The sequence below is a fragment of the Grampus griseus genome (assembly GCF_964374135.1).
Source record: "Grampus griseus genome assembly, chromosome: 1".
NCBI lineage: Eukaryota > Metazoa > Chordata > Mammalia > Artiodactyla > Delphinidae > Grampus > Grampus griseus.
In genome coordinates, this window is record NC_139017.1 from 117,903,845 (window position 1) to 117,927,342 (window position 23,498).

The 23,498-nt window shown below is 38.7% G+C and overlaps 1 protein-coding gene across 2 annotated transcripts in view; it reads left to right on the forward strand.

Annotated features, from left to right (window-relative positions):
* SLC44A5 (solute carrier family 44 member 5) overlaps positions 1 to 23,498 on the forward strand; it is a 377,555-nt gene that overhangs the window by 59,160 nt on the left and 294,897 nt on the right. The gene's annotated exons all lie outside the window — the stretch shown is intronic.

Consider the following 23,498-nt stretch of genomic DNA (forward strand, 5'->3'; position numbering starts at 1 on the left):
ACTGCTCCCTTTCTCCTGCATTGCCCCCCCACCTTAAGAGCTATTGCTAAAAAAAAATAAATGAATTAAAAAATATATAAAATAAAATAAAAAGAGTTATTGCTAGAATCAGAATCCTTCACATTTTTCTTAAAGGATTATTATTTTCAGCACACTTTCTCATTTTTCTCATTGGGAAGCCAGAGCTTGCTCTTCAGTGAAGCAAAATGGTATGAGAAGTTGTTCCTTCGAGAGGGACCTAGAGGCTCCACTTTAAATTCTGACCCTGATTCCTACTGTCTTCATAATTAGGTTTTAAGCCCCTGGCAGGGAAAGATCAGGTCTTATCCACCTTTTTACTTTCTTCAGTGTTAGCCTTTACCTTTCTTTTTTTAATTTTTAATTCTTTTGAATTTTATTTTTTTACACAGCAGGTTCTTATTAGTTACCGATTTTATACATATTACTGTATACATGTCAATCCCAATCTCCCAATTCACCACCCCCCCACCCCCTGCTGCTTTCCCTCCTTGGTGTCCATACGTTTGTTCTCTACATCTGTGTCTCTATTTCTGCCTTGCAAACCGGTTCATCTGTACCATTTTTCTAGATTCCATACATGCGTTAATAGCCTTTAACTTTCCAAAAGGTAAAGGCTTTTATGTAGTAAAAACATTTGTGTAGTAAATGTTTACTGAAAATGAATACTATTTTCCTTAAGGGCAAATTTTATTCCTTCATGAAGGAAACTCTATTCCTTGCTATGAAAAAAACAGTAAATGCTGCATAAGTACAAATGAAAATGGAAGATACAGAGTGTGTAGCTTAAAGCTGAGCAGCAGCTTTGATCTTTGGCTGAGTATTTTAAAAAGATTATAAGGGTTATTAAAAATAGGATCTAAAGGTCTAACAAGACTTTAGAAAGGGCCCAAGAATGTGTCTAAATCCGCATAGGCTCCTGAAGGCTGCAAGCACATTGCAGTGTTTTGATCATCACTGACAGGGACCTCTGCTCCAATGAATGTGTTACAGGGGAATCTGTGTCTAGAGCCTCTGCCCTCTGAGTGTGGATTGCAGTTGTTCCTCAAGTATGAAAACTGGGGAATGACAGATTTAAAAGACATTTTCTTTTATGCAAATATACAGTATTATTAACATTCTCATGCCTGGGGCAGATTACTTCAGTTGTTTAGGCCTGTGTGCTCCTTTGTAAAAGAGAATAACAATAATCACCTCGTAGACCAAGGTAAGGATCAGATTGGCACGATGTCTGAGGAGTAGTATGGATATGATGAATAAACAGTGGTTTTTATTTTATTCACAAATTGAAATTCAGAAGTATGTTACAAATGTTTAAGTATATTTGAAATAGAGTTACTGGGGTCATATTATACCTCAGCTCTATTGTAGTTTAGGTTGGCTTATGTGAACAGAGAGCAGGGCATTGCTACCATGTCTAACAATGCTTTAAGGGAAGACAGTTTCTCAAAACCACATAAGTGGCATGCTTCTAGAGTTGTGGAACCATGATGCACTCGTAGGTTGAGTGGTACCCAGCTCTTTTGCCTGTTGCTCATTTGATATTTAGCTCCTTTCCTGAATATTGGCTATTAGATAACCTAGAAGAGATATCACAACTTTCACCGTTAGGAAAAAAACATTTCTTTCACAGGTAGTATCTACTTTTAAAACTTCTACTAATGGATTCTTCTCTTGGCCTTCATTTAAGGTCAAGTAGCTTGCAGACCTCTGACCTTAAATTAATGAATGACTTTCTCTTTGACATGTTTATTTTATTTTTTTGCGGTACGAAGGTCTCTCACAGATGCAGCCCCTCCCGCTGCGGAGCACAGGCTCCGGATGCGCAGGTTCAGCGGCCATGGCTCACGGGCCCATCCGCTCCGCGGCATGTGGGATCTTCCCGGACCGGGGCATGAACCTGCGTCCCCTGCATCAGCAGGTGGACTCCCAACCACTGCGCCACCAGGGAAGCCCCTCTTTGCCATTTTTAAGTTAAACTCCTCGGGCATGAGTCATTACTCAACTCACTTTGTAAGGACACTTACTTTTCATTTTTTTTAAAAAAATTATTAATTTATTATTTTTGGCAGCATTGGGTCTTCGTTGCTGTGCGTGGGCTTTCTCTAGTTGTGGCGAGCGGGGGCTACTCTTCATTGTGGTGCACGGGCTTCTCAATGCAGTGGCTTCTCTTGTTGAGGAGCATGGGCTTTAGGCACATGGGCTTCAGTAGTTGTGGCATGCGGGCTCAGTAGTGGTGGCACGTGGTCTCTAGAGTGCAGGCTCAGTAGTTGTGGTGCACAGGCTTAGTTGCTCCGTGGCATGTGGGATCTTCCCGGACCAGGGCTCGAAGTGGTATCCACTGCATTGGCAGGAAGATTCTTAACCACTGCGCCACCAGGGAAGTCCACTTTTCATTTTTTAATCAGTTTTTTTGGCAAGTTTTACATGTGCAATAGATGAAAAACTGTGATGATTAGAAAAGTCATAGAAAAGAGTATATAGATCTTGGCAAAAACTTGCCCATCTGTAGGACAATACTTGTATACTTGTTAGAGTAGAACACAGAAGCTGCAGCATCACCAGTGCTACCACTATCGATAGAAAATATTCAGTAAACATAAACTTACCTGTGAAGTTGTGCTAGGTGTCATAATAAGAGAATCACATTGAGAACAGTGACCAGGAATTACTTATATAGAATTGACAGATGGACAGAATAAAAACAGTAAGCAAATATCTATGTATGGTCACTGTGGTTTTCATCACATATAAGTTACAACCTAAATTTTGGCATGTGGATAAGGTTGATTATGTGACTGAAATAGCAATTAGAAATAAAGTTTAGGACTTTCATGTCTTGTCAAACTGATGCATATAATAGTAATGTGAACAGGAGCTCTTGAGTTTGTCAGGGCTTAGTTAAGGCATTTCAGTTTTGGCAGCCACCAGTGCAGGACATCAGGACAGTGGCAGGGAGAGTGATGGCTGTTATTCTTTGGAGTGCCTTCTTCAAGGCTGACCTACACTCTGGTTGGGCCTGGTGCTAGTGCCTGAGGCAAGATAATGGCTAGTGCTACTTTTCAGAACGTGCCATTGGCCCCCATGACTGTGGGAGGGGTCAGTATTTTTATGCATGTAGCTCCAGGGCAATGTATGGCTTCAGGGACAAGGAAGAGGAACACCAGTGCTAGAGAGATAACCAAGATGAGACTTGGGGAAATGATTGAGCACCAAAAATTGCCTCAGAGATGAATAATAAACTTAATCTGAAACTTGTAAATTTTGTTTCCAAGTGCACATGTGAGCAACAAAGCCAGTAAACATTTAAATGGGATTTTCAAGCTGACAGTTTATCTACACTTTAGACTTTAGCTTAAATGGGAGTGCTGCAAGTCACTTCTTACTAATTTCTGCAATTGAAAGGGAGTCTTTATAGTAATTCTTTTTTTAAAAAATTTATTAATTTATTTATTTTTGGCTGTGTTGGGTCTTCGTTTCTGTGCGAGGGCTTTCTCTAGTTGCAGCAAGTGGGGGTCTCTCTTCATTGCAGTGCGCGGGCCCCTCACTGTCGCGGCCTCTCTCGTTGCAGGGCACAGGCTCCAGACGCGCAGGCTCAGTAGTTGTGGCCCATGGGCCCAGTTGCTCCGCGGCATGTGGGATCCCCCCAGACCAGGGCTTGAACCCGTGTCCCCTGCATCGGCAGGCAGACTCCCAACCACTGCACCACCAGGGAAGCCCTATAGTAATTCTTAAAGCCACTGAAGATTTATTTGTATTAACATCTTAATTTTGCTAAATGCCAGTAAAGGCTATGCCTTATATTCACTTTTCTGTTAGGCAATTGCCTGAAAGAAAAATGTGTCATTGTAAAATTTAGGAAATATGTCATAACTAGTATTTCCAGAAGCCAAGAAACTATTTCTATATCTATATATCTGTATCTATACCTACATCCATATCTGTATTGTCCAATGGTTATACTCTCAAACATACTGATATTATAGAAAATAGAAATTGATATGTTTAGATAGAGTTCATAAGATTAAAAATCATATAAAAATTAAACACACACCTATACTTAAAAAAAAAGTGTAAGAAATGAAGGTAAGGGCAATAATACTTCTCTTACGTCGTAAGATAAACATCGTTGATCAAGACCCATCTGTTCAGTCTTGGATTTTCTATTCTACTCCTGTGGCACATGTAACAACACTAAAATATTACAAAGAAGATTAGTATAGCCCCTGTGCAAAGATGACTTACAAATTTGTAAAGTTGCCATATTTTTGCATAGTTAATGATTTCTTTCTTTGGGTTCTCATGGCACATTGTATATACATTAGCTGTCATCTTACTGTATTATAATTATTCGTTTACTTCTCTGTCCCTTAAGAGAATTACTAAAAAATGAAATTATTCTTTGTATCCATAGTGGCTTGCACATTGCCTGGCTTCTAAAAAGCACCCAGAAAATATTTAATGGTTGAACAAATGCTTTATAGTCTATGAGTAAGAAACCTGCAGCAACTCTTTGTATATATCCTGCTAACCCAGAAATTGATTCTGAAACAGTTAATCCTTTTCTTACTTTCTCACCTTGTCTTACGGATGACAGAATTTCTATTTTAGTGTGATGCCCACATGGCCACCTCCTGTTGATAACTAGTGGGCACAACTCAGTTTGATGATGGACAGATGGACAAGCCTGCTGTTGTTCTTGGCCGTAAGACTGTTCCTGCATATTCTCTTATTTGCATCAAACATGCCTTCCTTCCCCTCTTTTTTTGCCAGACTGTACATATTTGCTTCTTACACTGTCTTGCAGTATTAAAGGCTATAAGCAGGCTTTGGAAGACAGATAAGCAGAATTATTTTGAGAGATGCATGGTATCTAACACAAAAGAAAAGGACTTGATGGGAAAAAGGCCATAAAATATTGCTATTATTCAACTGAAGAGGTGTTGGTTTTCTCTCTTTTCTACCATAGTGGGATTGAAATAAAGCTGCAATATATTTCTGGTAAAAGAGATCCAGATTATGGTATCAGTTATAATTCATTCAAATTTTATGTATAATCACATATGTAAATAGTAGTTGTTTCAAATTAGCAATAATAAACTAGAGTTGCATAGATAAGACATTGGCATGTTAATTATTTAAACAACATGCAACATTCAAAACATTTTAACACATATATTTTCTTTACTAGAAAAAAGGAAAGGGGGGGAAGGAAATGAATATTTATTTAGTTTCCATCATGGGTCAGGCATTTTTGTGCTTTTTCCTATATTTTTCATGTAATCCTCAGAACTACATTGTAAAATAAATTTTATTGTGATTATTTTATAAAAGAAAACTTGAGCTTAAAGGCAATAAGTAATTTGCTCATGGTCACAGATCTAGGAAGTAACAAAACTGATTCCAAATCGAGTCCTTCCAACTCTTGAATGTATTCTCTACCTACTATGTTTGATTAGCTGGCATACAGTCAGTTTTTAAGGAATTTGGGTTTTTATTATAAATAGTAGTGTTTTAAAGGATTTTCCATAATTGTGAACGGTGTCTTGAATGCCAACTAATGTTTCTGCTACATGAGATTAGATTCTTTTTTTAAAATTAATTAATTAATTAATTATTTTGGCTGCATTGGGTCTTGGTTGCTGCACGCGGGCTTTCTCTAGTTGCAGCGAGTGGGGGCTGCTCTTCGTTGTGGTGCGTGGGCTTCTCATTGCAGTGGCTTCTCTTGTGGAGCACAGTCTCTAGGTGTGCGGGCTTCAGTAGTTGTGGCACACCCGCTCAGTAGTTTGGCTCGCGGGCTCTAGAGCTCAGGCTCGGTAGTTGTGGTGCATGGACTTAGTTGCTCAGTGGCATGTGGGATCTTCCCGGACCAGGGCTCGAACCCATGTACCCTGCACTGGCAGGTGGATTCTTAACCAGTGCGCCACCAGGGAAGTCTGAGATGGGATTCTTGTCCCCTTTTCCAGATGAGTAAGTGGGTTGATTGAAAAATGATTCAATAATGTGGTACAGGAAAAGTGATCTCTGAATTTTTTGAATGACTAGGCTGGAAGCAGAGTGCTCAGTGTTTCACAAACATTCTTAAGGAACTACTACTGGTCCATTGTTAGATGTCAGGATTTGCCTTGGCTGTCCTTTTTGCCTAAAGGGTCTGTGCTGGGCTACAATGATGGGGTCTGACCTCAGCTCTTGGTTTCATTCTCGTTTTTGACCTGATTCATGGAGCACCAGTGTCTTGACTGATAAAGGGGGTTGAGGGAAGAATCACTCCAGCCTTCTGGGGCTCTCTTAGCAAGCATCAACTTGTGGCTAGATTTTTTTTCTGAGGCCCATTGAGATTGTTCCTGTGTATATCCAGACCCTAGGAGAGCCCTTGAACTGATTGCATTTTTTTTGTGGATCAGGGGCTGTGCAAATCCTGAACTTCCTCTGGCTGTTTTAGCACCACTGCTACTCCCTCCCCCCACTTTGGCATGGTAGCAGAGGGCTTACTAAAGACAAGAGATTCTGTGTGTTTGCTACTTTCCTCATCCTACCCTCAAACGAGTTAGGCTCACTTTCTCCGTGTGAAAGGACAGGTTATAGGACCAACTGCTGGTGCCTTGTAACCAAGTAACATAGCTAAATGGGATTAACTCTATGAAGTAACAGACCTGCCAGCTGTCATCCTGGTTTTCTTTAGTAATGCAGACAGTGCCAGAGGCAATTTCTAACTGTGTTAATGATGATTACCTGCCCCCACCTCCAACAAACAGCCTTCAATTATAGTATGTCTAAAAATGAGAGTTAATCAAGACAGAATGATCAATTGGCTAGGTAAAATTTAACAAGTGAGTTTCATTCCAACTGAGTTACAAAGGTGATTGTAATGTTTGGAAACTGTCTTTTAGAGAGAGGCTCTGGAAAAATTATAATTCTGAAATGCTGGCATAATTTCCGTGGTGAGGAAATGGTCATTATGTTAAAATAGATGTTTATGTCTCTCCCCCTTATCTCTTTTTCATATTTCTTTAAATATATGTGTTTTCCTATAATGTAAATTTAATGATTAAACTATATTTAAACTAATGCTTTGCCATTAATGAGAGAAAGGTCACCTTTAAAAAGTTGATTCAGTAGTGTAAGTTATTTCAGGACTGGAGTTGAGCCCAGTTCCTGTTAATGAAGACTATTTCCCTTTTCTTTTTCTAGGACAGTGGAATTAAAATAATCAGTTCTGTCTCTTTCCAGTCATGATGCATTCTAGGCTTAGGTAAATAAACCCAACTGAAAAATAACAGACTAGCCAGCCCTGTCTGTCACCCGGCTTGAAGCTGTCAGTTTTCGTTTCAACGTTATATTCATGAGCATTAATATGAAAAGCCTCTGTCAAACGTTTGCTTCGTGTGTTTTGATTGCTTTAGAATGGAAATTTAAATACTGAATTTCAGAAATGAATTAGGAGGGGAGTGGAGAGAGAGCCCTGCACAAAGTCAGGCAGCTGGTTCTGGTCTTGTTCTGCTACCATGTATGTGCCTGGATAAATCACTTTAATTTTCTCAGCATGCTTCCTTTGCTTTTAGAACCAAGGTGGTTCGACTAGGTTGGAATGGCACATAGATGTCCGCTTGTCTGCCAGCTCTGATCAGTTGGTCATGCCTGCCTGGGGGGCTGCACTGGGGATGAGGGTGAGCCTTTTCCAGGTGACAGGAACACTGGGAACGAGAGAGCCACTTATTTGCCAATACCCAAACTCAGCTATCAATACTTCTTGGGTCATTTTCTGCTTCTATTATGACTTTCATGATTTTTTTTTTGGCAGAGCCACATGCCTTGTGGGGTCTTAGTTCCCTAACTAGGGATTGAACACGCGCTCTCGGCACTGAAAGCACGGAGTCCTAACCACTGGACCGCCAGGGAATTCCCATGACTTTCATGATTTATTTTTAATTTTTAACCACAAGAAATGTTCTCTCTATCCTTGAAGGTAATTTGAAAATTTAAGAGCAAGGAGACACAGTCTTTGAGATCATCTAGTCAAAACTAGGCTGATGTGTATAAAAATGCTTTGTAAAATGTCGAGCACTATTTTAGATATTTGAGGACAACGTGGCTAACTAATGGTAAGCTTTCCCATTGTTTTTTTTTGGGACCCCCTTCCTCCCTAATTTTTGTGAAACGCTTGCTAGAGAAATGATGCAGGTTTTTAAAAGTAAATTTCTTAGAAGTTATTCCACTGACATTAAATTAAGAAAATTAAGTGTTAAGTTGTACCGTATAGGCCGTAAACACTGTAGATATTCCAAGAACTAGAGAGCTGGAGTCATCAGGGGATATTGAAAGAAGAGGTAGAACTTGAACAAGGCCTAAAATGGGCAGACGTTAGAAGGGCATTTTTAAGTATGGGAGAGAATTTGGATAAAGCATGGAATAAGAGCAAAGCACAATTTGGGACAATAAACAGGAAGTATAAACTGTTAGGTTTCAATAAGGAAAAATTTGAATTGCCAGTAATATTAATATTGATAGTTAACATTTATTCATTCATCTTCCCACCAGTATTTTTTGACTCTTTCCAATGTGTCAGACCCTGTTCTAGATACTGGGGTATAGCTTTTAGTAAAATAGACAGAAATCATTGATTTTTAGAGCTTACATCCTAGTGGGAGAAGACAGATAATAAACAAAGCAATACGTGAAATATGTAATATGTTAGAGAGTAATAACTACAAAGGAGAAAAATAAACCAGGGGAGGAGACAATGGAATGGTAGGGGTGAACTGCAGTTTGGGATACAGTGGCCAGGGAAATACTCAATAGGTGGGTAATGAATACCACATTTTAGACACTCTGCTAAGTGAGTTATAGATACGAAATCATTTAATTTTCGTAGCAACTTTATGAGAGTAGGTGCTACTATTATTCTCATTTTATAGATGAGGACCTGAAACAGACAACCAAAGTCATCAAGAGTGCACAGCAATTAACTGTAAGAGCTGGGATTTAAATCCAGGAAGTCTAGTTCCAGAGCTTATAATTTTAGTCTGCAAATCTGGATAACAGAAGTCCTTGCAAAGGCTGTCAGAGGTCACAGTATTGATAGCATTTTAGAGCTAGAGGGAAATTTACTTATTTTCTAATCCAGTGGTTTTCAAAATGTATTAGAGCCACTGCAGAGCTGGTTAAAACCTAGATTTCTGGATCCTGTCCCCAGTTTTTTGATCCAGTAGGTCTGGGGTGAGGTCTGGGAATTTGCATTCTAACAGGTTTCCAGGTGATGCTGGTGTTGATGGTTTGGGCAGCATATGGGAATCACTGGTTAGTTTAGTGGTTGGCAAACTCCACTGCACATTAGAATCACCTGGGGAGCTTGTAAGACCAGCCCATGCCTTAATGCAGGAGGTACTGAGTACACATAATTGGTCTGGGCTGAAACTCTGGTGGTATTAGTGACTACAGTGAACACAGGGGATTAAATACCACTGGTCTAGCTTAACCTTCATTTTACAGATGAGGAAACTGGGGTCTGAAGAAATACCTATTACCTTCTTGTTTTGGCTCCTAGCATTCTGCACGTTGTTTCTTGCTCGCCCACTCGGTTCTTGATTGCATAACGTCAGGGGCTCTGTTAATCTATTTGCCACACAGTAAAAGTTCAATAAACCTCTGTTGCTGAGTTACGAATGTAGCTGGGAATGGGAACCACTGAAAGTTTCTGACCAGCAAAGTGACATAAGGAAAGTAATATTTTAGGAGGATTCATTATTAGAAAGGGTAGGATAAAGAAATTAGAGCTGTGATGATCTTCCTTTTGCAATGTTCCTGTAGAGCCTTGCTACTCAAAATGTGACAGAGACCACCAGCAGCAGTAGTATCACCTGGAGCTTTGTTAGACATGCAACTCTCAGGCCCCACGTCAGACCTACTGAATTAGAACCTACATTTTACAATATCCCCAGTGATTTGTATGCACATGGAAGTTTAAGAAACACTGCCTAAAACATCATATGACCAATACCTGGGCTTATAGGGTAGCCCTAGTGGAGATTGAGAACAGCAGCAAACATAAATGGCTGAGCAGGTCAGCTTTTCCTTAAGGCTCTTCCTTGATATCTTTCTTTCCTCCTCCAGGATCTTAATAGGTAGGTATTCAGTGGTCAGAAAGTTTTGGCAGGGCTTCCCTGGTGGCGCAGTGGTTGAGAGTCCGCCTGCTGATGCAGGGGACACGGGTTCGTGCCCCGGTCCGGGAAGATCCCACGTGCTGCGGAGTGGCTGGCCCTGTGAGCCGTGGCCACTGGGCCTGCGCGTCTGGAGCCTGTGCTCCGCAGCGGGAGAGGCCCACATACTGCAAAAAAAAAAAAAAAAAAAAAAAAGAAAAAGAAAGGTTTGGCAAATACCAGGTTAAACATGTTTCTTTATGACCAGACTTTTTATCTTTTAATATACTAATGCACTTTCTGAATCTCTAAGATAAAAGTCGAAGCAGCTACACAGTACAGTTTTTATCGATCATGGAAGTTAGTCTGGGAGACATCTTCACATATTACTATTTTGTGGAACACATCTTGGTAAAGATGTAATAGGCCCTTTGTGATTATTAAGGTTCCAGACTTGTAAGATATTCTAGCCCCTGGTCATCTTAGACTTCCTACATTTAATATCCGTTACTTATCTGTTCAAGTGCCCACCTTTCCATCACTGGTTCAGGTATATGACTTACTTCTGACTTACTTTCATTGGCAGAGCCCTATTTGGAAAGAATCATAGGATAGGTCTGTGGGTTCTGTCAGTGCTGATCTGGGAAAAACATTCAAGAGTTAGTTGCTGGTTATGGTGACTGATGAAAGTGAGGAGATACTGGAGAATGTTAGGGTCACTGGTAATGTACCAAAGTTTAGATTGTGGTAGGAATAAAATCAGGAGGTATGACTGAGAGCAATTACTGAGCGTATAGAGAAAAAACGTGGAAGTTTGATTGACTGTTATGAGACACGACATCTGTCAGCAAATTTATAGCCAAAAATAAAAAGCGAATGAACAGATACATTGGGGAACTAGGGTAGGGCGGTCCAAAATGGCTTTTCTGCAGTTTATTTCCATTGATGGCCTTTTTGAAAAATCATGGCCCATTTTAACCTTGACAGGTTGATTTATCCCATATTCTATGACTCAGAACATATTTGATTTTAAATTATGTTCTCCAATAAATTACCAATATTTTGGATATAATTCATATTACTGACATAAAGTTTTTACTTTATTTTTGGTAGCAGAATACCTACTCTACTCTTAGCCCTAAGAGGAATGAAAATACTTTCTCAATAATACCCTTACTTTGGGCAGTAAGCACATCACTTTTAATTTTTATCTTTTCTGTTAATAAACCAAGGGAAAGTATTTTTGATTTAGACCTGTCCCTCAGATGCTCAACTTTATTTTTTATCCCCTTTCCTGACACTTAAAAAAAGTCATTTCTTGAAAAATCAAGGGAGTACTGTTCTTTCTATTTATGGCATCAATATAACTTTTCTTAGGAATTTTTCTCTTAAAAAATGAAATATTACTTTAATGGGTAAACTTGGATACATAAACGTTTCAAATCTGATTCAATTTGTTTCACTTTACTGAATCCTTAGTTAGCAGAATTCTTGTACTTTCAGGAGAAAACTTGAAGAGAAAGGAAAAAAAATTAAAAATCAAGAATGTATTGAATTAAATAGTCTTTGATTTCAGAAACTTCTGGAGGGGATTAGTGAAGTTTAAACCCACTTTTCTCCATCTCTAAAATCTACAGTTCTCAGAACACTATGACTAGAATGATGATCCAGAGATCTTATAAGCTGCTAAGTCAACCCAAAGAAATTCAATTTTTCTTATTTTACTAGATAAGGCAGAAAAGTAGACTGATTCTTTACACAATATATAGAGGATGACAGTCTGTAGAAGTGCTAAGATGCTTGTTGTGTCCTATTGTCAGGCTAAAAATGGTGGGAGATGCAGTTTAGTAGGCAACCCTGACTCTTCAGTGGAGGGTGGGCATGGGAGATTGTTGTAGCTGAGTGACTACCTCTGAACAGGCAAAGAGGACTAGGTGGGTGCTATGAGCATCAGCTGCTGAATTTTGCACAGCGTGGGTAGCTTGTGCCAACTCTACACCCTATGGTCATAGGGAAAGGATAATAGAGGCAGGAATTGTCCCACATGCCAAAGGTAAATTACTAATGAGCTTACGTACATGCTACGGGTTGCCACTATTCTAGAAAGATTTTCAACAAGGATTGAAACTGGAAATTCAAATTAAGCCTTGGGTTACTAGACAGTACCATCCGCTAAATATTTGTACAACATCTATCCAATAAAGTTTTTATCAGACATCATCAGGTGCCAGGTTCTGTGCTGGCTGCTGGAATACCAGGGCAAAAAAGGTAAACGTTGTCATTGCCATTGTATTGCTTGCCAACTAGAATGGGATGCACATAAGTAAACGAAATAGTATAACATAGTATATTATGTGCTATGATAGGAGAAATACAGTGAACCGTGGTAACATACAGAAAACGGGTGCTTAACTTTTAGTTAATGAGTCAGGTAAGAAAGGCATCTACAGGAAGGATGAATAAGCATTGAATGGACTGAGACGAGCTGGGGCAGGAAAGAGAATTCTGGGCAAGGGCAAAAAAAGCATATACAAATGGCTGGAGAAAGAGGATAAAGAATGTTCTGTTTAGAATATGCAGATCTTGGGAGGAAGGAGAAGTGGCTAGAAATGAGGCTAGAAAAGTAAACACAGTCTAGACGTGGGGTTTTGTAAACTTTTAGGTTTATTCTAGATGAAAGGGAGAGCCATTGAAAAGTTTTCTAGCAGAGAAATGATTAAGTATGTGTTTTAAGATAATGACTCTGGCAGCATTCTGGAGACTGGGGTGGAGGGAGATAGTACTGGAGACAGTGAGACCAGTGGGTACACTGTTGCAGAAGTTTACGTAAGAGAAGATGGTAGCCTGTATTTGACAAATGATTTCATTCTTAATGGCTGGTATTTTTGTATCTGGCACACTAGACATTAAAGTGATTTACAAGATTCAAGTTTTTATGTCATTCTTTAACTTAATATTGCCCATTTTATAATTCTTCAAGAAACTATTCTTACTTCCTCTCTCTCGTATCTTTGTAAATGATTATGTTTTTGTTGCTTCCTGAATATTCTCTTGCCAATGTCTTTTTTGCTTTTGACACATATCTCTTTTCCACCTTTTGTCATTGTAGTTTCTTTTTCAAACTGGAGTAAGGAAAATTAATGTTGAGAGAGAAATAATTATGATTCTAGTGAATAGGTCTCGGTTGTCACAATTATGGAGAAGCTGAGGTTTCCTGGAAAGGACTAGTAGAAAAAAATTCAGTGGTTCTCAGCATTGTAAGGAAAGAAGATACTTTAAAGACAGACAGTGCTGGTAGAGGAAAGGCTTGCTGTACAGCAATCAATATACTGGGTTTAGGAAAGACCAACATGGATCAACCCCAAAGTGGAAAAAGTAATTAAGGGCACAAAAGCCACATAATACATGTCAAGTTCAAAGGAGAAGCTGCAAAATTACACAGTGGAGTTCAGAGTTTAAAAATGACAGAAAGAGCAAAAGCAGAAAATGACACAAGCATTTCATGTAAGACTAAAAGTGCTGAGATATTACAGTGATAGTACATGGGACACAAAAGGTCAGTGAACAGCCTGGAAAGGTGTCTAATGGATGGAAAGGGTAATCCATTGATTGAGGGGGCCTTGTAGACATTGATTTAAAAAAAAAGTGGAATTAAATGAATTCTTTGCCTCAGTGCTCTTAAAAAGCACAATCTTGCTAAAAAGAGAAATCAATTTAAAATGAAAGAAATAAAATTGTTCCTTGGAAATGTTACCAATCAATAGGTGGTAAAGAAATTGAGAAATTTGAATTCTCAAATAGAACTTGATATGCTTTCTTCCAGAATTAGTGGTGTCAAAAGCCAATACTTCATTCTTAGGTTTAGAAACCCTTTTAAAAATGTATTATGTCACTTTTGTGTATTTTGGTCCCAAGTCACTCAATGTAGGCCATTTTTATTTTTTTTACATCTTTATTGGAGTATAATTGCTTTACAATATTTTGTTACTTTCTGCTGTATAACAAAGTGAATCAGGTATATGCATACGTATATCCCCATATCCCCTCCCTCTTGAGTCTCCCTCCCACCCTCCCTATCCCACCCCTCTAGGTGGTCACAAAGCACGGAGCTGATCTCCCAGTGCTATGCTAGCTGATCTCCCTGTGCTATGCGGCTCCTTCCCACTAGCTATCTCTTTTACATTTGGTAGTATATATATGTCAATGCTATTCTCTCACTTCATCCCAGCTTACACTTCCCCCTCCCACTGTCCTCAAGTCCATTCTCTGTCTACGTCTTTATTCCTGTCCTGCCCCTAAGTTCTTCAGAACCATTTTTTTTTTTTTTTAGATTCCATATATATGTGTTAGCATACGGTATTTATTTTTCTCTTTCTGACTTACTTCACTCTGTATGACAGACTCTAGGTCCATCCACCTCACTACAAATAACTCAATTTCATTTCTTTTTATGGCTGAGTAATATTCCATTGTACATATGTGCCACGTCTTCTTTACCCATTCATCTGTTGATGGACACTTAGGTTGCTTCCATGTCCTGGCTGTTGTAAATAGTGCTGCAGTGAACATTGTGGTACATGACTCTTTTTGAATATGGTTGTCTCAGGTGTCTCAGGGTATATGCCCAATAGTGGGATTGCTGGGTCATATGGTAGTTTTATTTTTAGTTTTTTAGGGAACCTCCATACTGTTCTCCATAGTGGCTGTATCAATTTACATTCCCACCAATAGAGCAAGAGGGTTCCCTTTTCTCCACACCCTCTCCAGCATTTGTTGTTTGTAGATTTTTTGACGATGGCCATTCTGACCCGTGTGAGGTGATACCTGATTGTAGCTTTGATTTGCATTTCTCTAATGATTAATGATGTTGCGCATCCTTTCATGTGTTTCTTGACAATCTGTATATTTTCTTTGGAGAAATGTCTATTTAGGTCTGCTGCCCATTTTTGGATTAGGTTGTTTGTTTTTTTGATGTTGAGCTGCATGAGCTGCTTGTAAATTTTGGAGATGAATCCTTTGTCAGTTGCTTCATTTGCAACTATTTTCTCCCATTCCGAGGGTTATCTTTTCATCTTGTTTATGATTTCCTTTGCTGCACAAAAGTTTTAAGTTTCATTAAGTCCCATTTGTTTATTTTTGTTTTTATTTCCATTTCTCTAGGAGGTGGGTCAAAAAGAAACTTGCTGTGATTTATGTCATAGAGTTCTGCCTATGTTTTCCTCTAAGAGTTTTATAGTGTCTGGCCTTACATTTAGGTCTTTAATCCATTTTGAGTTTATTTTTGTGTATGGTGTTAGGGAGTGTTCTAATTTCATTCTTTTACATGTAGCTGTCCAGGTTTCCCAGCACTACTTATTGAAGAGGCTGTCTTTTCTCCATTGTATATTCCTGCCTCCTTTATCAAAGATAAGATGACCATATGTGCATGGGTTTATCTCTGGGCTTTCTATCCTGTTCCATTGATCTATATTTCTGTTTTTGGGTCAGTACCATACCGTCTTGATTACTGTAGCTTTGTAGTATAATCTGAAGTCAGGGAGCCTGATTCCTCCAGCTCCGTTTTTCTTTCTCAAGATTGCTTTAACTATTCAGGGTCATTTGTGTTTCCATACAAATTGTGAAATTTTTTTGTTCTACTTCTGTGAAAAGTGCCATTGGTAGTTTGATAGGGATTGCGTTGAATCTTAGATTGCTTTGGGGAGTAGAGTCATTTTCACAATGTTGATTCTTCCAATCCAAAAACATGGTGTATATCTGCATCTGTTTGTATTATCTTTAATTTCTTTCATCAGTGTCTTACGGTTTTCTGCATACAGGTCTTTTGTCTCTTTAGGTAGGTTTATTCCTAGGTATTTTATTTTTTTGTTGCAGTGGTAAATGGGAGTGTTTCCTTAATTTCTTTTTGAGGTTTTTCATCTTTAGTGTATAGGAATGCCAGAGATTTCTGTGCATTAATTTTGTATCCTGCTACTCTACCAATTTCATTGATTAGCTCTAGTAGTTTTCTGGTAGCATCTTTAGGATTCTCTATGTATAGGATCATGTCATCTGCAAACAGTGACAGCTTTACTTCTTCTTTTCCAATTTGGATTCCTTTTATTTCTTTTTCTTCTCTGATTGCTGTGGCTAAAACTTCCATGTTGAATGTTAGTGGTGAGAGTGGGCAACCTTGTCTTGTTCCTGATCTTAGTGGAAATGGTTTCAGTTTTTCACCATTGAGAATGATGTTGGTTGTGGGTTTGTCATACATGGCCTTTATTATGTTGAGGTAAGTTCCCTCTGTGCCTATTTTCTGGAGGGTTTTTATCATAAATGGGTGTTGAATTTTGTCAAAAGCTTTCTTTGCATCTATTGAGATGATCATATGCTTTTTCTCCTTCAATTTGTTAATATGGTGTGTCACGTTGAGTGATTTGTGTATATTGAAGAAGTCTTGCATCCTGGGACAAACCCCAGTTGACCATAGTGTATGATCCTTTTAATGTGCTGTTGGATTCTGTTTGGTAGTATTTTTTGAGGATTTTTGCATCTATGTTCATCAGTGATATTGTCCTGTAGTTTTCTTTCTCTGTGACGTCTTTGTCTGGTTTTGGTATCAGGGTAACAGTGGCCTCGTAGAATGAGTTTGGGAGTGTTCCTCCCTCTGCTGTATTTTGGAAGAGTTTGAGAAGGATAGGTGTTAGCTCTTCACTAAATGTTTGAGAGAATTCTCCTGTGAAGTCATCTGGTCCTGGGCTTTTGTTGTTGGAAGATTTTAAATCACATTTTCAATTTCAGTGCTTGTGATTGGTTTGTTTATATTTTCTATTTCTTTCTGGTTCTGTCTCAGGTTTGCTATTCTAAGAATTTGTCCATTTCCTCCAGGTTTTCCATTTTATTGACATATAGTTGCTTGTAGCAATATCTCATGATCCTTTGTATTTCTGTAGTGTCAGTTGTTACTTCTCCTTTTCATTTCTAATTCTGTTGATTTGAGTCTTCTCCCTTTTTTTCTTGCTGAGTCTGGCTAATGGTTTATCAATTTTGTTTATCTTCTCAAAGAACCAGCTTTTACTTTTATTGATCTTTGTTATTGTTTCCTTCATTTCTTTTTCTTTCTTCCTTTTTTTTTTAAAGATGTTGGAGGTAGGAGTTTATTAATTAATTAATTTATTTTTGCTGTGTTGCGTCTTCGTTGCTGTGTGAGGGCTTTCTCTAGTTGTGGGAAGCGGGGGCCACTCTTCATCGTGGTGTGTGGGCCTCTCACTGTCGCGGCCTCTCTTGTTGCGGAGCAAAGGCTCCAGGCGCGCAGGCTCAGTAGTTGTGGCTCAGGGGCCTAGTTGCTCTGCGGCATGTGGGATCCTCCCAGACCAGGGCTCGAACCTGTGTCCCCTGCATTAGCAGGCAGATTCTCAACCACTTCACCACCAGGGAAGCCCATGTTTTTATTTATTTCTTCTCTGATCTTTATGATTTCTTTCCTTCTGCTAACTTTGAGTTTTTTTGTTCTTCTTTCTCTAATTGCTTTAGGTGTAAGTTTAGGTTGTTTATTTGAGATTTTTCTTCTTTCTTGAGGTAGGATTGCATTGCTGTAAAATTCCCTCTTAGAACTGCTTTTGCTGCAACCCATAGGTTTTGGGTCATTGTGTTTTCATTGTCATTTGTTTCTAGGCATTTTTTTATTTCTTCTTTGATTTCTTCAGTGATCTCTTGGTTATTTTTTAGCATATTGTTTAGCCTCCATGTGTCTGTATTTTTTACAGTTTTTTTTCCTGTAATTGATATCTAGTATTATAGTGTTGTGGTCCGAAAAGATGCTTGATATATTTTCAGTTTTCTTAAATTTACCAAGGCTTGATTTGTGACCCAAGATATGGTCTATCCTGGAGAATGTTCCATGAGCACTTGAGAGTAATTGTATTCTGTTGGTTTTGGATGGAATGTCCTATAAATATAAATTAAGTCCATCTTGTTTAATGTGTCATTTAAAGCTTGTGTTTCCTTATTTATTTTCTGTCTGGATGGTCTGTCTCTTAGTCTAAGTGGGGTGTTAAAGTCCCCTACTATTATTGTGTCACTGTTGATTTCCCCTTTTATGGCTGTTAGCATTTGCCTTATGTATTGAGGTGCTCCTATGTTTGGTACATAACTATTTATAATTGTTATGTGTTCTTCTTGGATTGATCCCTTGCTCATCATGTAGTGTCCCTCCTTATCTCTTGTATCAGTCTTTATTTTAAAGTCTATCTTGTCTTATATGAGAATTGCTAGTCCAGCTTTCTTTTGATTTCCATTTGCATGGAATATCTTTTGCCATCACCTCACTTTCAGTCTGTATGTGTCCCTAGGTCTGAAGTGGGTCTTTTGTAGACAGCATATGTATGGGTCTTGTTTTTGTACCCATTCAGCCAGTCTGTGTCTTTTGGTCGGAGCATTTAATCCATTTACATTTAAGGTAATTATCAATATGTATGTTCCTATTACCATTTTCTTAATTGTTTTGGGTATGTTTTTGGAGGTCTTTTCCTTCTGTTGTGTTTCTTGCGTAGAGAATTTCCTTTAGCATTTGTTGTAAAGTTGGTTTGGTGGTCCTGAATTCGCTTAGCTTTTGCTTGTCTGTAATGGTTTTAATTTCTCTGTCAAATCTGAATGGGATTCTTGTTGGGTAGAGTATATTTTTATTTAGTTTTAAATTTTTATTTCCTTTTTTTTTTTACCGTCTTAACCATTTATTTCAGTAGTGTTAAGTATTTTTACATTGCTGTGCAAGCTCCAGAACTGTGCTCGTTTTGTAAAACCCTGTCTCTTTATGCATTAAAGAATATGTCCCCATGTCTCCCTTCCCCCAGCTTATTTTTTTATTGTTAAAAATTTATTATTTATTTATTTATTTTTGGATGCATCGGGTCTTTGTTGCTGCAAGTAGACTTTCTCTAGTTGCGGCGATCGGGCTGTTGTTCATTGCAGTGCACGCGCTTCTCATTGCAGTGGTTTCTCTTGTTGTGGAGCATGAGCTCTAGGCACATGGGCTTCAGTAGTTGTGGCACACAGGCTCAGTAGTTGCAGCTCGCAGGCTCTTGAGTGCAGCCTCAGTGGTTGTGGTGCACGAGCTTAGTTGCTCCACAATATGTGGGATCTTCCTGGACCAGGGCTCGAACCCATGTCCCTTGCATTGGCAGGGGGATTGTTAAACACTGCACCACCAGGCAAGTCCCTATAGGCCACTTTTAATGCTTTCTTGCCTTTCTGTCTATGTTTTAGAGTATGACACATACCCTTATCTGGTGACGCAAAGGGAAACATCAAGAGCCTGTGTAGAAGTCCCAGTAAAGAAATTTCCCAACCTAATAAACTTTTTTTGTGTTTGTTTGTTTTTGTTGTTCTTTGTTTTTTGAGGAACTATGCTTTTTGTTCTGTAGCCATTTGGAAGAATGGGTATTGCTCAGTGTGGAAGTCCTTGTCTTAATTGGTTTGGGTGCCTGTAACAAAAATACCATCTACTCGAGGAACAAACATTTATTTCTCACAGTTCTGGAGCCTGGGAAGTCCGAGATTTGACAGCATTACTGTTTCCTGCCTTCTTGTAGATATCTGCCTTCTATTTGTAAGAGAGAGAGGAAGAGAGAGGGAGAGAGAGGGAGAGAGAGAGAAGCTGAGACTAATCTCATCATGTGGCCTCCACTTTTAATCTCATTACCTCTCAAAGTCTCCATCTCCAAATATCATCACATTGGGGATTAGAGTTTCCACATGAATTTTGGGGGACACAACATATGGTCCATAAGATCTTTAGTGATACAGATTTTCCAAAATGACACCAGTTGCTCTTTCTTAATTGCATAATAAAGACAGGATTGGAAGGATGGGTATGCTTGATGCAAAAACAGTGTTTTCCTGTTACCCTCTCAGAAAGGATTCAGAAACAATTGCATATGAAAGTGTTTTCTAAGTCAGAAACAACTGAATATTGGCAAGTTCATATAGTTCAACCTAATATACATAGGTGAGGGACCACTAGATTAAAATTGGTATCATTTTTCTACATTTGCTCAATTTTCTCATTTTCCCAAGCCTGTTTCTCCACTGTAATTAGAAATTAACCCCAAAACAGACAAATGATAAAAGATTTTCCTTGTGCATATTTTCAAGGACAGAAAAACAAAGGGAGCGTCAGGCACCTTGAGTGCATAATGGTAATTATCACTAGGAGAACAAAGTTGGCTGTGGGTCTGGGAGCAGCTGCAAGGAAGCAAGGACAAGTCTGGGCCTGAGAAATGGTACCCTGAGACTCTGCTTAAAGGGACCAGATGGGGTTCCCCAGTTCCTTGTATTTTCCTGAGAATAATTAACCATGGGAGGTGGCATAGGTTAGTTGTTAAGAGCTTGGCCTCTAGAATCAGATAAGCACTCAGTGTGGGTCCTGCCCCAGTACGGAAGTGAGTTGATGTTTGATCTATGCTCTATTCCCATTATGCTTGGGGAGACTAGGACCACAAAAGATGGAGTAGGTAGAGAAGGTAGTAGTCCCTGAGGGTGGACCAGAGGACAATTGAAATACATCACAGGAACTGAGAGAATCAATGGAAGTGGGCAACGAAGAGCTGGTCTGAAGCAATGTGGAGGATTCTAAACCCTCAGGAGGCTCTTGTGGGTTCTGCAATTCCACGTAACTTGTTATTATATCTGGTCCTGGTGCATTGCCTTTACAGTGATCAATCTGGGTTTACTAATTATGTTACTTTAAATGTAATTATGTTACTTCAAATATAATTATATTACTTCAAATATAACCTGTTTTTTCCTTCACTTTATATTTAAATATTTTTCAAATATAGAGAAATGTTGAAAGAATAATACAATATAAACACTTTATACTCATTACCTTGATTCAACAGTTGTTCATATTTTGCCATAGTTGATATAAGTATGTATACTTTTTCTGAATGCCTTGAAAATAAGTTGTAGATATCATGATATTCACCATAAATACCTTAAAATTTTTTTAATTAAAATTTTTTGAGGGACTTCCCTGGTGGTGTAGTGGTTAAGAATCGCCTGCCAAAGCAGGGGACATGGGTTCAAGCCCTGGTCTGGGAAGATCCCACATGCCGCGGAGCAACTGAGCCCGTGCGCCACAACTACTGAGCCTGAGCTCTATAGCCTGAAAGTCACAACTACTGAAGCCCGCACACGTAGAGCCAGGGCTCCATAAGAAGAGAAGCCACTGCAATGAGAAGGCTGTGCACCGCAGCGAAGAGTAGCCCCCGCTCGCCACAACTAGAAAGGGCCCACGCGCAGCCGCGAGGACCCAACGCAGCCAAAAATAAATAAATTTATTTAAAAAAACCCTTATGTCATTCCTATAGCAACTATGATGTAAAACAGAAAGATTAAAAAAAGTTTAATTGAGGTAACATTGGTTTATAACATTATATAAGTTCTATGTGTAAAACATTTTATTTCTACTTCTGTATACACTATGGTGTGCTCACCACCTAAATTTAGGTTTCCATCCTAAGTTTCCATCCCTCCCCTCATCATACAGTTGATCCCCTTTACCAATTTTGTCCTTCCCCACGCCCCTTCCCCTCTGTATCAGTCACTGTAAATATTTTATATAACCACAATACCATTATCACATCTAAGACAATTAAATATCCTAATAACTTTTCCTAACTGGGACTTAACTGTATTTCTCCCTAAATAACTGGATATATTCATAATTTTAAAAATTACTATAGCAATTTTGAATATAGAGAAAAACATAAACATCAGCTGTAATCTTAATAGCCAGGAAACTAATGTTAAAAATTTAGTATATTTCTTTCCATTCATCTTTTAAAGCCTATAGGATATATATTACAAAGTTTGATACAAAAAATTTTACATCCAGCCTTTTACAGTTAATATTATCATTATCGCTTTACTATGTTAAATGTTTAAAATATTTTTGTTGACTATGTACCATTTCATAAGGATCTGGCGTACTTTATTTCCCTATTCCCTTATAACTGGGGGACCATGCATTCTGGTTTGTCCAGGGCAGTCCTTTTGTATGACTGTTGTCCTGACAGAATTATTAAAAGACCCCCCTTTGCTCCCAGAGTTATCCCAGTTTGGAAGCAAACTATATAGTTACCTTTCCTGTAAACACCCTACCAACAATTGACCATTTGCCATTTTTAATTTTCTAATCTATTTACTCTTACATAAATTTTTGGGTGCATTTCCTATTATATCATGAAGGTATATTCCTAAAAGTAAAGTGACTAGATCAAAGAGTATGAACATTTTTAAGGTTTTGTCTGCATATTGCCCTGCTTATATTTCTGTTAAATATGCAAAATACTGTACTGTTAAAGTGGACTCACAAAATTTATCTGCTTTCAACTCTGAAAATTTTATACCCTTGAGGAGGGTTTCTCAATACCTACACAATTAACATTTTGGCCCAGATAATCCTCTTTGTAGAGGGCCATAGTATGCGCGTTGTAGTATGATTTAGCAGCAACCCTGGCCTTTACCTCCTAGCTGTCAGGAGCATCCCTACCCCAGTCATAACAATCAACATTGTCTCCAGATATTGCCAAATGTCCCCTGGGGGCAAAATAGCCCTCAGTTGAGAATCACTGGCTCAGGAAAATGTATAGGAATAATAACAGCAACATCTTCCTTATCTAGCTTATTTGTCTCATTTTTTTGTCTCATTTGTTTTTGATAAAAGAAATGCTGATTTAGCATACTGGAAATGGTAGAAGTTACTTGTTCAAGATTACATGACCCAAAGTGGTCAAGTAGGAATTTGAACCCAGGTCTGCCTGTCTTCAAAGTCTTATCCATGAGTCCTGCTGCCTAAAGGGCTCATGTAAGTATTGCTGTCATGCACTCACCATTGCTGAACAGCAAACAATAGGAAAAGAAATATTTTCTCTCCAGTGAATTTCTGGCAATCACTTGGGATCTGTTTGATTGTTACCAAGGTAGTTCGTACTTATTTTTATCATCTGTACATGGGATTGGCTGTGTGAATAGAAGGTGCCCAATAGGTACTAGTTTCCACTTATACTTGCATAGGGTTTTCATAACCATCTGCTAATGAGTCTGCAGGACTTAAAGGGGAAATCAAATGAAAGGGGACTGATTACCTTTTCCTCTTTTGGCCTTTAAAAGCTGTTCTCTCTGCTTTCCCTCAATGTTGATGACTTGTACTTGGAAGAAGGGAACAGGAGACAAACAGACTTCAGGTCATTGACAGTTGAAGGAAGAACAGTTTAAGTCCCGGAAAGAAATGTTGATCCTTCTTTTTATCGTCTGTCTTCAAAGCTGTTCAGAATAAGAAAGCCATCTTCAATCTCTGAAAGTAAA